Source organism: Sus scrofa, chromosome X (genome assembly GCF_054392235.1).
Source record: "Sus scrofa isolate SSC_HxYL_T2T_F1_AM1 chromosome X, Sscrofa_HxYL_maternal_Yorkshire_Landrace_v2.0, whole genome shotgun sequence".
Classification (NCBI taxonomy): Eukaryota; Metazoa; Chordata; class Mammalia; order Artiodactyla; family Suidae; genus Sus; species Sus scrofa.
This window is the reverse complement of record NC_139401.1, coordinates 124,701,737-124,714,214: the sequence shown is the minus strand read 5'-3', so window position 1 is coordinate 124,714,214 and position 12,478 is coordinate 124,701,737. Positions and strand designations below refer to the sequence as shown.

General features: G+C 39.0%; 1 protein-coding gene across 37 annotated transcripts in view; it reads left to right on the top strand.

Moving 5' to 3' along the window:
* ATP11C (ATPase phospholipid transporting 11C) overlaps positions 1 to 12,478 on the top strand; it is a 180,488-nt gene that overhangs the window by 69,521 nt on the left and 98,489 nt on the right. The window lies entirely within an intron of this gene.

Genomic DNA, 12,478 nt, shown 5'->3' with positions numbered 1-12,478 from the left:
TCTCAGGGCAGGAAGTGTTTGCTGTGACCAGACAAACAACTAGCTGATCTTAGTAGGGATTAAGCATAGGTCATGAACTGGCATTTTGATTTTTTTTTTTTTTTTTTTTTTTGTCTTTTGTCTTTTTTGTTGTTGTTGTTGTTGCTATTTCTTGGGCCGCTCCCGCAGCATATGGAGGTTCCCAGGCTAGGGGTTGAATCGGAGCTGTAGCCACCGGCCTACGCCAGAGCCACAGCAACGCGGGATCCGAGCCACGTCTGAAACCTACACCACAGCTCATGGCAACGCCGGATCCTTAACCCACTGAGCAAGGGCAGGGACCGAACCCGCAACCTTATGGTTCCTAGTCGGATTCGTTAACCACTGTGCCACGACGGGAACTCCGCATTTTGAATTTTTAAACATTTAGGAGTATGGGTAAAAACTCCTGGGTGAGAAAAAAAATGAGTCCCATTCTCCACTTGGAATGGAGTGTCTCAATTTTGTGTTGATTTCCCAGTAGTGTTCTTTAAGACAAGAAGCTATGAACCAAGAAAAAGTGGTGCTGATTACATGCTGTTGTTTACTCATTTGTTAGTAAACTGTTTGTGTAGGCATCATTACTGTTATGTCAGATGTGTGTACAAATAATATCTGTTAATCATTGAGATGTTATTTTTTAAATGCAATTTATTTTCACTCCTAGAAAGCACAGGGATAATGTTGTTTAAATGTCCTTTGATAGCTTTAAGCAGAGTTTTTTGTGTGGAACTTTCTATAAGTCAGTGATACATATCTGCTCGCAGAGAAATCAGTGCTGCAAAAAATCCCTTGCCCCAGTTTATGATTACTAAATGAGGTAGACTTGAAAAGAGAACAGCACCTGTTTTCCTTGGTCCTAGCCTCTGTCCATAGTGCACAGTAGCTGGGTGATAGGCCTTCTTAAAAACCTTTTACAGCTTGTCCTTGTACATTATGGTAGGTTATGTTCATGGAAATCAAAGTACTGTAAATCTAATCTTATTTTCTTCACAGAAACAATGTTTCTTGGAGGATTATATTCCTGGAGTGATGCCTGACCTTTTTTTTTATTATTATTAAATAGAAATGTCTAAAGTATGGGTAAATCAATTAACAAGGCATCACAATAACCAGTCACATTAAATTGTGTTTAATGGGCTAAAGTGTCAGTAGACACTACCAGTTCTTATTGTTAAAATAACTGCCTTGTTTTTACTGAAACTAATCAGAAGGGTAAAAATGTACTTTCTGCAAAGTCAAATTCACAAAGGATTTCTCTGGGTAAATGTTGACAAGAATGTTTGCAGAGGATTGGGGGGAAACTTGGAGTCAACAGCTTTTCCAAAAGTTGAATGGAGATTTTCTTCTTGCTTTATGTTGCTCATTGTAGATTCCCTATAGCAGAAATAGATTTTTGGAGAACGAGTTATTGGATTCTCTGGATTTGAGTGGCCATCAGGGAAGGCTTTAGTGAGAAAGAGACCTGAAGGGTGAACCAGAAGGTGAAGACAGGAGGGAAGAGCATTCTAGTGGAGGGAAGCAACAGAGTAGAAGCCCAGGGGCCTGAAGGAGCCTGGGTCCCACCTGGGGTGGAAAGAAGGCCAGTGGGCTGTAATGGAGTAAAGCAGGGAGGCGAAGCTTTGGCAGAGGTTGGAGAAGTGGGAGGAAGAGACCTGACTGCAAGACCTTGCAGGTCACAGGAAGGATTTTAGTTTTTTTCACTTTTAATGTCGGTGGGAGACTTATTAGAGTAGGAACTAAAGGAGGAGTGATATGATCAGGCTCGTGCTGGATGTGGTTGTTGTGTGGTCATGGCTGCTGGGTCAGCTCTCAGAATACTTTGCAGCCATCACTCTTATCACTTAGCTGATTCGTGTTAAGTGTTTGATTAATGTCTTGTCTCCCTCACTGTACTCTAAGCTCCATGAATGCAAGGCCTGTGTCTATTTTTTTATTCCTCATTTTATCTCCAGTATCTTGCACATGGTAGGGACTTAATAAATACCGGTTGACTGGGTACATCAACCATATTAAGCCTTTTGACCTAGGCAGGCGTGTTAACTTTTTTTTTTTTTTTTTTTTTTTTTTTTGTGAGATGAAGTTTGCATACCATAAAACTAACTATGTTAAAGTGAATGATTCAGTGGCATTTAGTACTTTCACATGTCGTGAAATCATTCTGGTCCATAATGATATTTTCACTCCAAAAGGAAGCTTGGTACTCATTAGGTAGTCTTTCCCCATTCTCCCCTTCTCCCAGCTCCTGGCAACCAGCAATCTCTTCTTCTGTTTTAATACATTTACTTATTTTGAATACTTCATATAAATGAAGTTGTACAATATGTGACCTTTTGTGTCTAGCTCCTCTTATTTAACCTGTGTTGAGGTTCATTCATATAGTATGTATCAGTACTATATTCCTTTTTAGGGCTGAATAATAGTCTACAGTATTCCATTTGTTTACTCATTTATCAGTTTTTGGACGTTTGGGTTGTTTCTTTCTTTTGGCTAAGATTACAGGTTTTTGTTTGAACAGCTGTTTCCAGTTCTTTGGGGGTATATAAGCAGGAATAAGGTTGCTGGCTCATACAGTAATTCTTTGGTTAGCTTTCTGATGAACTACCAAATTATTTTCCACTGAGGCTTACCTTTATTACATTCCTACCAGTACGAGGATTCATTCCATTTTCTTTATATCTTCATGAACACTTTTTATTTTTTAAAGTCTAGCCATCTGAGAAGGATTTTATCTTTAAAATGCATGAATGAGCCACCCCTTATTTGTAGTGAACACCTCATTCCTTGATACCCCATCACATTGTTGCTGAACATGATGAAAAGTTGAAGTGAAACTCAAAAGGCACACTGGACTGAACTGGATTCCATAAAATCTATGTCCAACATCATTCTGGTACATTGCCTTCTAAAAAAGGCTTGCAGCTATTAGGAGAATCCCACTGAATATATGTGTTTAAAAGCCCTTCTTTGGAGGTGTCTTTTGAGAGACACTTTTGAGAATGATGAGGACACCCCATGCATTCTTATATGAGAATGTTCTCATCACAGCTCATTTTCTTTTGGTTTGACACGTTTGTACTTCTCCCCTTTTCCTTTTCAATTTCCTTTATTGCTTTTTTTTTTTTTTTTTAAGTTTAGCTCACGCTCCCAGGAAGAAGATGTACCTGCTTGCTTTTGGCTTAGGCAGAGACTGTAGCAAATGACTGGGAACCAAACAAGGGTATAAGCAGGATATCTTCAGATACTCTGATTATTCCCGCCCATCCATACATAGTCAACAGTCCACTGTAATTGGCCCTCATTAATAATGCTTCAAAATGCAAATACACTTCAACCTTCAGCCTTAAAGGGCCATTCCCACTCTTTTGGGTTATGTCATTTTTCTACCCTTAACATACTGTAATTGTTTTATGATTGGCAAGATTTAGAAAGTTTTCTGTCATATCTGATTTCATAAAGTAGAGTAAGAATGGACTCAGAAATGTACTAACACGTTTGCACACACACATGCCTTTAATAATAATGGGAAGTAGAGTGAAGTGCATTGCGATCTGGAGATTTTGAGTCTTTGTGAGCATTTAATTATCAAGTACTGGTTGGTCATGACTAATCTGCTTGTGTTCCACTGACTCCATCACTTAATGCTGCAACCACTGTGCTGTTTCATGATTTAGCTGAAAGCATTTTTCCTTTTCAAAGCTTGCCAGGTAATTTTAATGTTGGCTGTAAATTCTTATAGTTGTTCTGGATACCCCCTATATGTGTTTTGGAAATATCCCATTGGTATCTTCAATCATATACTTGAATAGAACCTCAGACTGTTGTTTGTCCTATTTGGTAACCCCGCCCCACCAAATTGTTTGGTCTGGGGGGTGGGATGACCTTTAGCATGAGTAGTGTTTGTTTTTGAGAAGTCATACATTTTGAGTGTCGACTTTAATACAAATTCTTTCAACTGGTTTTATATCTGTGCATGTATTTCATTTTATAGCGAAAACCTTTCGTACAAGTAAAATTTGTAATTCTAAGTGGTTCATTATTTTTTTAAATTGCATTTATGGCAGTTGATCCTAACCTGTTTTAATTTGAAGTTGTTTGTACCTTGGGTGCCTGGACATAAATTTCATTCTATTTTATCAGAGGCATAAACTATTTCCTTTGGGTAACAGGCACATTTGAGAAGGCATTCGTTTTTTTTCACATCTAAACATTACCATTAAATAAATTGACACTGTGGTGCTTTAAATGGACATCCTTAAAGCACCAAAGGGCCAGTGTACCTTTTAGTGTACCAGAATTAGCACCCTGAAGCCTTTCCCTGGTCTTTGTAACTTTTCATAATGTTTCTTTTATTTCTCCCCTGTCTACTTTGAAGCCTACAAATAAACTTCATCCTGAATAAGTTATTTTCTTGTGTGTATGGTTTATAAATTATTCTTTATCCTCAAACAGGTAATCTCTCCCCCACCCTTGAACAGTTTTTTTGTTTGTTTTGTTTTTTGTTTGATCCAAGCTGAAACAGGTGGTGAGTGATGCAGCAACCAAAACCACATTTCAAATTTTATTGCGAGACTAAGATCTGGCCCCAATTCCCCTGCATCCTCTCAGATCAGATTATTTAGCCAAGCTCTTCTCAAGTTACCTATGAAGAAACCAATTCCGGGACTTCCCCCAAGACACACACAGGCCAATCTGTAGTAAAAGACAGTTAAAACCAAGATCTCCTGGTTTCATGCTTCTCATAATTAAGCCTTAGAAGCAAAAGCACACACCTGGGCTCGTGGCCAAACACTTAATTTTCCTTATCTGTTTTTGGCATACAGGGAGAGAATTTATCACAGATTTAACAATTATCTCACCTTATACCCTTGAATGCTTTGCCAGTGTAACATTGTGATGGGGTAAGAAATGTATTAGAATAGTATTACCCAAACCGTGTTTTCCAGAGAGAGTATCATGTTGCTGGGTCTTCCTGGGGGCAGGATGTGGGAAGGTCATATGGGAAATGCTGGCTTAGACCGAGATAAAAAAGTTGCTTTTCTACAAGACTTTTTAGAGCTTTTATTATATGAATATTTGTTATGAACAGCCAGGAGGAAGGGTTACAGGAGCAGCTTTTCCCCTCTCTGAGGAACTTCGTTTTCACTTGTTTCATGTAATGCAGTTGGTGAAACATCGAATGGTATATTCCTGATATTCTTGCTGGTTCATCTTTGTGTGGCACTCCTAGTTTGTGGTACTCAAAGGCTAAGTATTAAAACTTTGTAAACAAAGCCAATTTGATTATACACAAGCCATTATTTAATATTTATTTTATATGCTTTTCTTTCTGTACTTCAGTTACACTTAAATTTATAATAGCACTCAGTTTTTATAGTATATATCAGCTTAAAATCCAAAGCTTTGGGGGAAGAGAAGGGAGATTTAGAGACAATGTAAATAATACCAATACAGTTCCCAAATGACAGTTTGCTCTGCCACAAAGGGAGAAATTAAATTAATTTCTAGTTTTACTCCAGTGGTGTCAGGTCAACAATCCCAAAGGATAATTGGCATATGTTATGGACAACAACCTTCAGGGAATTCTCTGAGTGGCCCTCACTTGCTTTCAAACACACCACCTGTCAACCTCCCTGGCCAGTTCTAGGCCTCTCATGAACCCTAAGGAGCCGTGTTTCAATACCAGGCACTCTCTGATGATGGACCACAGCTCAGCCTGCCCCCTTGGCTAAGGGTAGCATCAGAATTGTGTATGCCTCTTCTGTCGAGCCAGGAACTTTATTTCTTTAAATACACACAAGTTGAATTATTTTGAGTCCATTTCCAAATTCCTGGAGTTTTAATATTCACATAGTTAGTATCTGCACATGTCACACTTTTTTTCACCGGAATAGCTTTTCGAGTCCTTTAAAGTGATCTCTGGGTGTTTCCTTAATCCTGCTATAAGCAGCCTTTAAAGTTGTGTGACTTTGTTTTACTGTTAAGGAAGTTGAGCTTTAGTTTTCCACAGGTCTCACTCACATTGAAGAAAACATAGGTATCTCCCAGGGTCGTGTCTTTATTGCTTCTCCTGTTCCCTCCAAGCCTTGCCCTAAAAGCCTTTTATAGGGAGGATGCCTTTTTCAGGAGCAGGCTGCTTTTTAAGGACACTAATTTGAGCCAAGAAGTTGGCCATGGTGAGGTTGAATGGACGGGTAGAGCTGCTTCACTGAAGAAGTGGCTACCTTTTGTGAAGCTCCTCTCCTCTTTTTTTTCCCTCAACTCAGTCATGTTCCACAACGGAAACTTGTTTTTTTTTACCTCTTGTTGGGAAAGTTAAACAAACAAAAAAAATTAACGGGAGTACCCTAGATGTGCTACTTTAATTACAACTTGGACATTTTTTCCTAGCTAGTTCGCTTTCTCTGGTGCCAGAAAAAAAATGCATTCATTGGTTTCACTGGACATGCTCCAGCATATATTTGAAATGCTAGGTCTTTCTAGGAAATGTATTATCACTTTTATAATAATGATGCTATCACTAAAACGGGAGGTAAAACTCTGTTCAGGATATCAGACACCTCTTTTACAATATATTGTTTGTTCTAGCCAGAGGTTATCTCTTCTTACACTGTAATAAAAATTTTTCTCTGGTGACCTAGAAAGATTTTTGGCTAATTTATCTCTTATATTGATAAAGGCATTTTTCACCCTAATAGCCAGTGGTTCTTTTCCTTGCCTTTGTTCAGTATTATTGTTTGCTGCTGAGATAAAATTTTCCTACCCATGAGCTCTCTAAAATTTAGGAAAATCTTCTACCCCTAAGGGGTTTTGCCACAAAAACCATCATACACACACACACACACACACACACACACACACACACACACACACACCAACACATTTTTGAAGCTTTAATGTACAGTATTACCGTTCCTCTCTTACACGGTGGGGAACCAGTGTGTCAGTAGTGAATACCTAGATGATGTCTTCCTCTTATACTATTTACCTGCCTAGAACCAAAAGTTCACTTGAGCTTTCCTCAGAAGTTTGATTTTCAACCTCACTTCTTATATTGGTCCATTGATCATAGGAGTGGGTTAGAAAAGAACTTTACAAGATGAGAAAATGTTGTGTAGGATAAGATACTAATAGTTTTAAATAGTGATGCTTTAAAAAGTTACAAAGGCAAATCAGGTCTTTAGAGAAGAGTAACAAAAAAAGGTGTCAAATGGTGTGACATTGGAAGGCCAGGCCACCAGTGCTGCTTTAAAGCCTTAAAGGAACAGACCAAGTCTTCTAGGACTTCCCTTTGACGTACCCAAGCTTGCCAGCCTCAGTTGGCTGTCTTCCCAAATTCTGGGAAACTTAAAAGAATCACAGGGGTTGGTCCAAGTTGCTTTGATAATCTGCAGCGTTCTCTCTCTGATATAGCTGCCATTGTGTTAGCAAATTCTCCGCCTGTCAGTATGCAGATGGTCCCATCTTCCCCTCCTGCCTCTGAGGTTTGTGATTTGTATTTTATTCTGTTTTCTTTTCAGCCAGATTGGGCTTTGAGGTCCTGTGGCCTTCATTATACTTGCTTTCTATTTGCGTGTGTATTTTTATCCATTTCCTGAGGGCTCCTAATCTTAGAAGTCATGGGCCCCCCTTTTTAGATTTTTTTAAGTCTGTTAAGAGTTGGGAATGCAAGGTAGTGTACAGATATGGGTAATAAAAGTGAAAAGTAACTTCTGAGGCCTCGTAGACCTATGTGTTGAGTTCATCTGGAGTTAAGTTTGCCTTAGGAGAGATTCTGTTTCCAAGGAAAGTGGAGTTCCTGAGCCCCAGCCCAAATATTGAGAGACTCAGGTTACATTCTATAAATGGAAGAATCTCTGAATCATTGAAAAAAAAAATTCCTGTTAGACTCTTGAATCACTGTATGCTCACAGCATTTTTGATCTGTCGGCTCTCTGTTAGCCATTCTGTGAGAAAGCTGCATTTCTTCTTTTTTAGAGCCACAGTTCTGCAGCCCTGAGGTTCTTGGGATAAGGGTATGGTGGGGAAGGGGATCACCCTGGGAACACTTAGAATTTCTTGTTCCTGGTAAAGTTAAACTGCTCCCTGGATCTCATTTAGATAATGAAAGTCTAACCCAAACATGGCGTTCTCATCCACGTCCCCACAGTCACTGCTTTTTCCTAAGCGTTGTGCTTGCTGATTTAGGTGGTTTTTGTGGCGCTTGATATCCATTTCCTATAGGAGTTTCTATTCAGTTAAATGTGCTGCCATCGGGTAATGCCTACCTAGGGACCGTGTTCATGTCCAGGGATGTACTTTGGTTATGCATTTTTCTTTTGATCAGGTGTTTGAGAGTTTCAGCGAATATAACCATAATTAAACTTTATCGGGAAGAAGACAAAATGCCCTTTCTCGATCTTGCTTCACTACCTCTGGCAAAGGAGAGTCAGCTTAATCACTTAAGAAGATGCAGGAAAAGCAAAATCTGAGAAGTGCAATTTTTAAGGCTCGTTTTAGACTTATGACAGTAAATTACACATGAAGATTATTCTTCTTGGCTTGTTAAAGTGAGCTTAGAAACCTCAGCAATTTGACCACTGAATACATTGTAGCAATTTTAACCAGGAGGCTTAATACACCGGAAATGTTGCCTGGCGCTGTAGTGCTCTCCTTGGGCCCCACTTTCCAACTCTAGTACAGAAATGCAGAAACTTGGACGAACTGGTCTTTCTTTCAGTTTTAAGTTTGGCCTTTTAAAGACTGATTATATGTTCAAAAATACTAGTGCTTCAGAGGAGAAAATAGCTTTGGGGCTGGGATGTGGAGAATAGTTTTAAAGCATTGCCCCATTTTCAGATTATTAATAAGGATTTTTGTTCATTTGGGGGCAGATAATAGTTGTCCCTTGGTATCTGCAGAGGATTGGCTTCAGGACCCTCTGTGGTTGTCCCTTAAATAAAATGGCATGGTATTTGCATATAACCCACAAACATCCTCCCATGTACTTGAAATCATCTAGATTATTTACAATACCTAGTACAAGGTAAATGCTGTGTAAGTAGTTGTTGGGTGCATGACAGATTCAAGTTTTGCTTTTTGGAATTTCTGGATTCCCCACTTCCTGAATATTTTCAGTCTTAGCTTGCTTCAATCCACAGATGTGGAACCCACCAATAGGGAGGGCTGACTGTCCCCTTATTCGCTTTACTAACTCACAGAGTGCGGTGTAATGATCAATAAAAGTAATGCTGTGATTGTTGGGGATGACATCAATGTTTATTTGCTGATAACCATAGTAGTTTTGCATGTTTTCAGGGCCTGCAGTTTTCATTATCAATAATCTGGATAACTGATGAGAATTAGCCACATGCAGAATGAGGATTGAAGGAGAGTCTCATTTGTGAGCAGCTTAAAATGGTTAGGGGGGTGCTGTTCGGTGATTATTTTTTTATCCTTTGAAAAGCAAATTATTTAAATAATTTTAATTACTTAAAAAGTGTAGGATTATGGTTGACCTACTAAAAACTTGTAGGATGTTAGTTAAGGTCAGTCATTCATTCAAAGAGAGAGATTCTGTAGCAGTAATTTTCAGCCATGGCTGCCAATTTAGAATTGTCACCTGGGGAGCTTCTAGAAAAATTAAATATTAAAAACCCAGGCATTGGTATTAAGCCAATGTATGACCAGAATTAAGAACCACTGATCTAATTTAAGTCTTGCCAACACCTGGAACGGATGGAGAGGTGAGCTCTATTTCAGAACCTGTGCCAGCTTTCCTAATAACAGCCTTGTATTGAGGTCTCGATTTTCCCTCAGTTCTTACTGAGTCACTGGTCTAGAGGCAGTCAGGAAACAAATTAATACTTCCAGCAGCTTTCTGTGTTTATGACTAGCAAGAGCATGGGCTTTTAAGATGGTACTAGTTGAATAACAGTACCATTTTACTCTGGTTTTTATTAAGAGACCATGTTTTGGTATAAATACTTAAAAAAAAAACAATATTTAGTTTGTAGTATGGAGGTGTAACTCAAGAGTATAAAAGTGATTTTTATCTTGAGGAAGGAAATGTAATCCATTTCTCTGTTAATTCGTATATTATAAATTTGTAAATATTTTTACACACTCTAAATTATAGTATATGATGTGCCATTAAAACAGAATTGATGCCAGCACATTTCAGTTTTAATAAATGCTGTTCCTAAGGACATTTGCATAGGAAGCACTTCAAACACAGGATTGGACACCTATCGAATTAAATTCATTATGAGGTGGCAGGAATCACACACTCACTCCAGACTACATTGTGTGCCATCCAAGTGGGAATTTTTTTTATTTTTTAAATAATTCCTACTTGAAATTTCTCTCCCTTGGCGAAGGCACCTACATTATTCAGAATCACAGGAACTCAAACCATTGTTTTAATGTTCTACATTGGCAGCAAGTGGAAAATTACAGTGAATTTACATGAGTTCAGCTTTGCCATTTTTATACAAACCAAATAGTGTTATACAGTTGTAGCAAATTCTACCAGAAGTTGCAGGTTCATCAGATTTTAGGGTGAAACAGGCATGGAAAAGTCATCTATTTTGCCCCACCCCACCCCCAGTCCTCAGGCAGCTCCAAATCCACACCCGCCTGAGCTGAGGAGACTTTGCCCTTTTAAAAATAATCCTCCAGAATGGACATTCTGCTACTTCTCTTAGGCCCCCATTTCATCATCTAACAATGATCACTGTCAAGATCTCCCATCCCCACCCCCATTCCTCCCCAAACCTGCACAGCAATTTCAATCCATTTTCTCCAGTTTAATGGAGATAGAGGTCACTTAGGCCTTACTCAAAAGAGATCAGAGAGAAAATGTATGGGGAAAGCTCTTAGTAAAACTCTAAATGCTAATGCAGATGCACAGAACTCATAAAAATATCATGTACCCCCCAAAATTGCATAATGCTTGTCCCTTCCTTGTATTTTTTGGAATGCTCTTGTTATCTGCCATAAAAGAAAGTTGAGGATGATTCAGAACTGGGGAAGTACTAGTTCAGTTTTGTTTTAAGTTAATCAGTGGCCATTGTTAACTGAGGGGAACAATCTTTATTGGCAGTGCTACCTCGTTTCTTCTTCCCCCTTTCCATTTGTTGAATGATCTGAGAACTGGTATGGAAGGTAGCTCATGCTTATTTACTTCATAGCCACTTCTTGCTTATGTGAAAAACTAAACAACCATATGAAGGCTTTAAATTGTAGTGTGTATATGGACTTGACAATTTCTGTACTTCAAATTGGTACATTGTTAGGTTCAGGTTTATTTAGAGACTATAGCGGGATCATAACTTGCAACAGAAGGCTAGGATGGGGCAAAGCAAAATAAATTATAATTTTAAGCTTGTGTATTCGGTTTCAGTTTACTTTTCGCAAAATTGATATTATGGAAAATTCAATGCTCTTATCAGTAAGCTGTGTCAGACCCTGTATGTTACAGTTGCAAACAAAGTCCCTGAATCAAAATGTATATCGTTACCATTCTGGTAAAGGTATTGTTTACTGGCTTCCAGGAACTGTGTGAAAATTTACCTGTTAATCACTCACCCTTAGCATGCGAAGGACCTTGTACATCAGTTGTCTAATGCCCTGTCTTGGGGCAGGCAGGTAAATGGCTAAGTTGTCGAGCACTGACACTGACTTTCCAAATTGCAATAGATTGAATTCCCACAAGCTCCCTTACCCTATCTATGCCAAGGGTAGATTTCCAGAAACTACCCTTTATATATAGCCTAAATCTCTCCTACTTCAGTTTATTTCAGTTATTCTTCTATTGATTCCCTTTAGATTTTGGAGGCAATACCTCATTAAATAATTGTTTGATAAGGTTACAATGAAAATGGTGATGCAGGAGATCCTATCTGTATCTTAGGGTAATTTTTTTTTTTAATTTGAAAAGTTATTTTCCCTACATCTGTGTTTGAGGTTCAGAAATTCAGACTGGAATACATCCAGATATAGGCATTTGGAAAACTTTGCTACCTCTAAGAAGGCTTGCCTAAAATGGTTATGGGGCGGGGGTCAAGATTTACATCTTTCACCTTTAAATAGATGATTGAAAGGAAGGGAAATCTTTGTGGCTACAGACTTTAAAACATTTTAGGGGAGTTCCTGTCGTGGCGCAGTGGTGAACGAATCCGACTAGGAACCATGAGGGTGCAGGTTCCATCCCTGCCCTTGCTCAGTGGGTTAACGATCCGGCGTTGCCGTGAGCTGTCGTGTAGGTCGCAGACGTAGCTCGGATCCCACGTTGCTGTGGCTCTGGCATAGGCTGGCAGCTACAGCTCCAATTAGACCCCTAGCCTGGGAACCTCTATATGCTGTGGGAGCAGCCCAAGAAATGGCAAAAAGACAAAAAAAAAAAAAAAAAAAAAAAAGGGGGGGCATTTTAGGTTGGGGAGCTCCTCTTGTGGCTCATTGGTAACCAAGCCAACTAGGA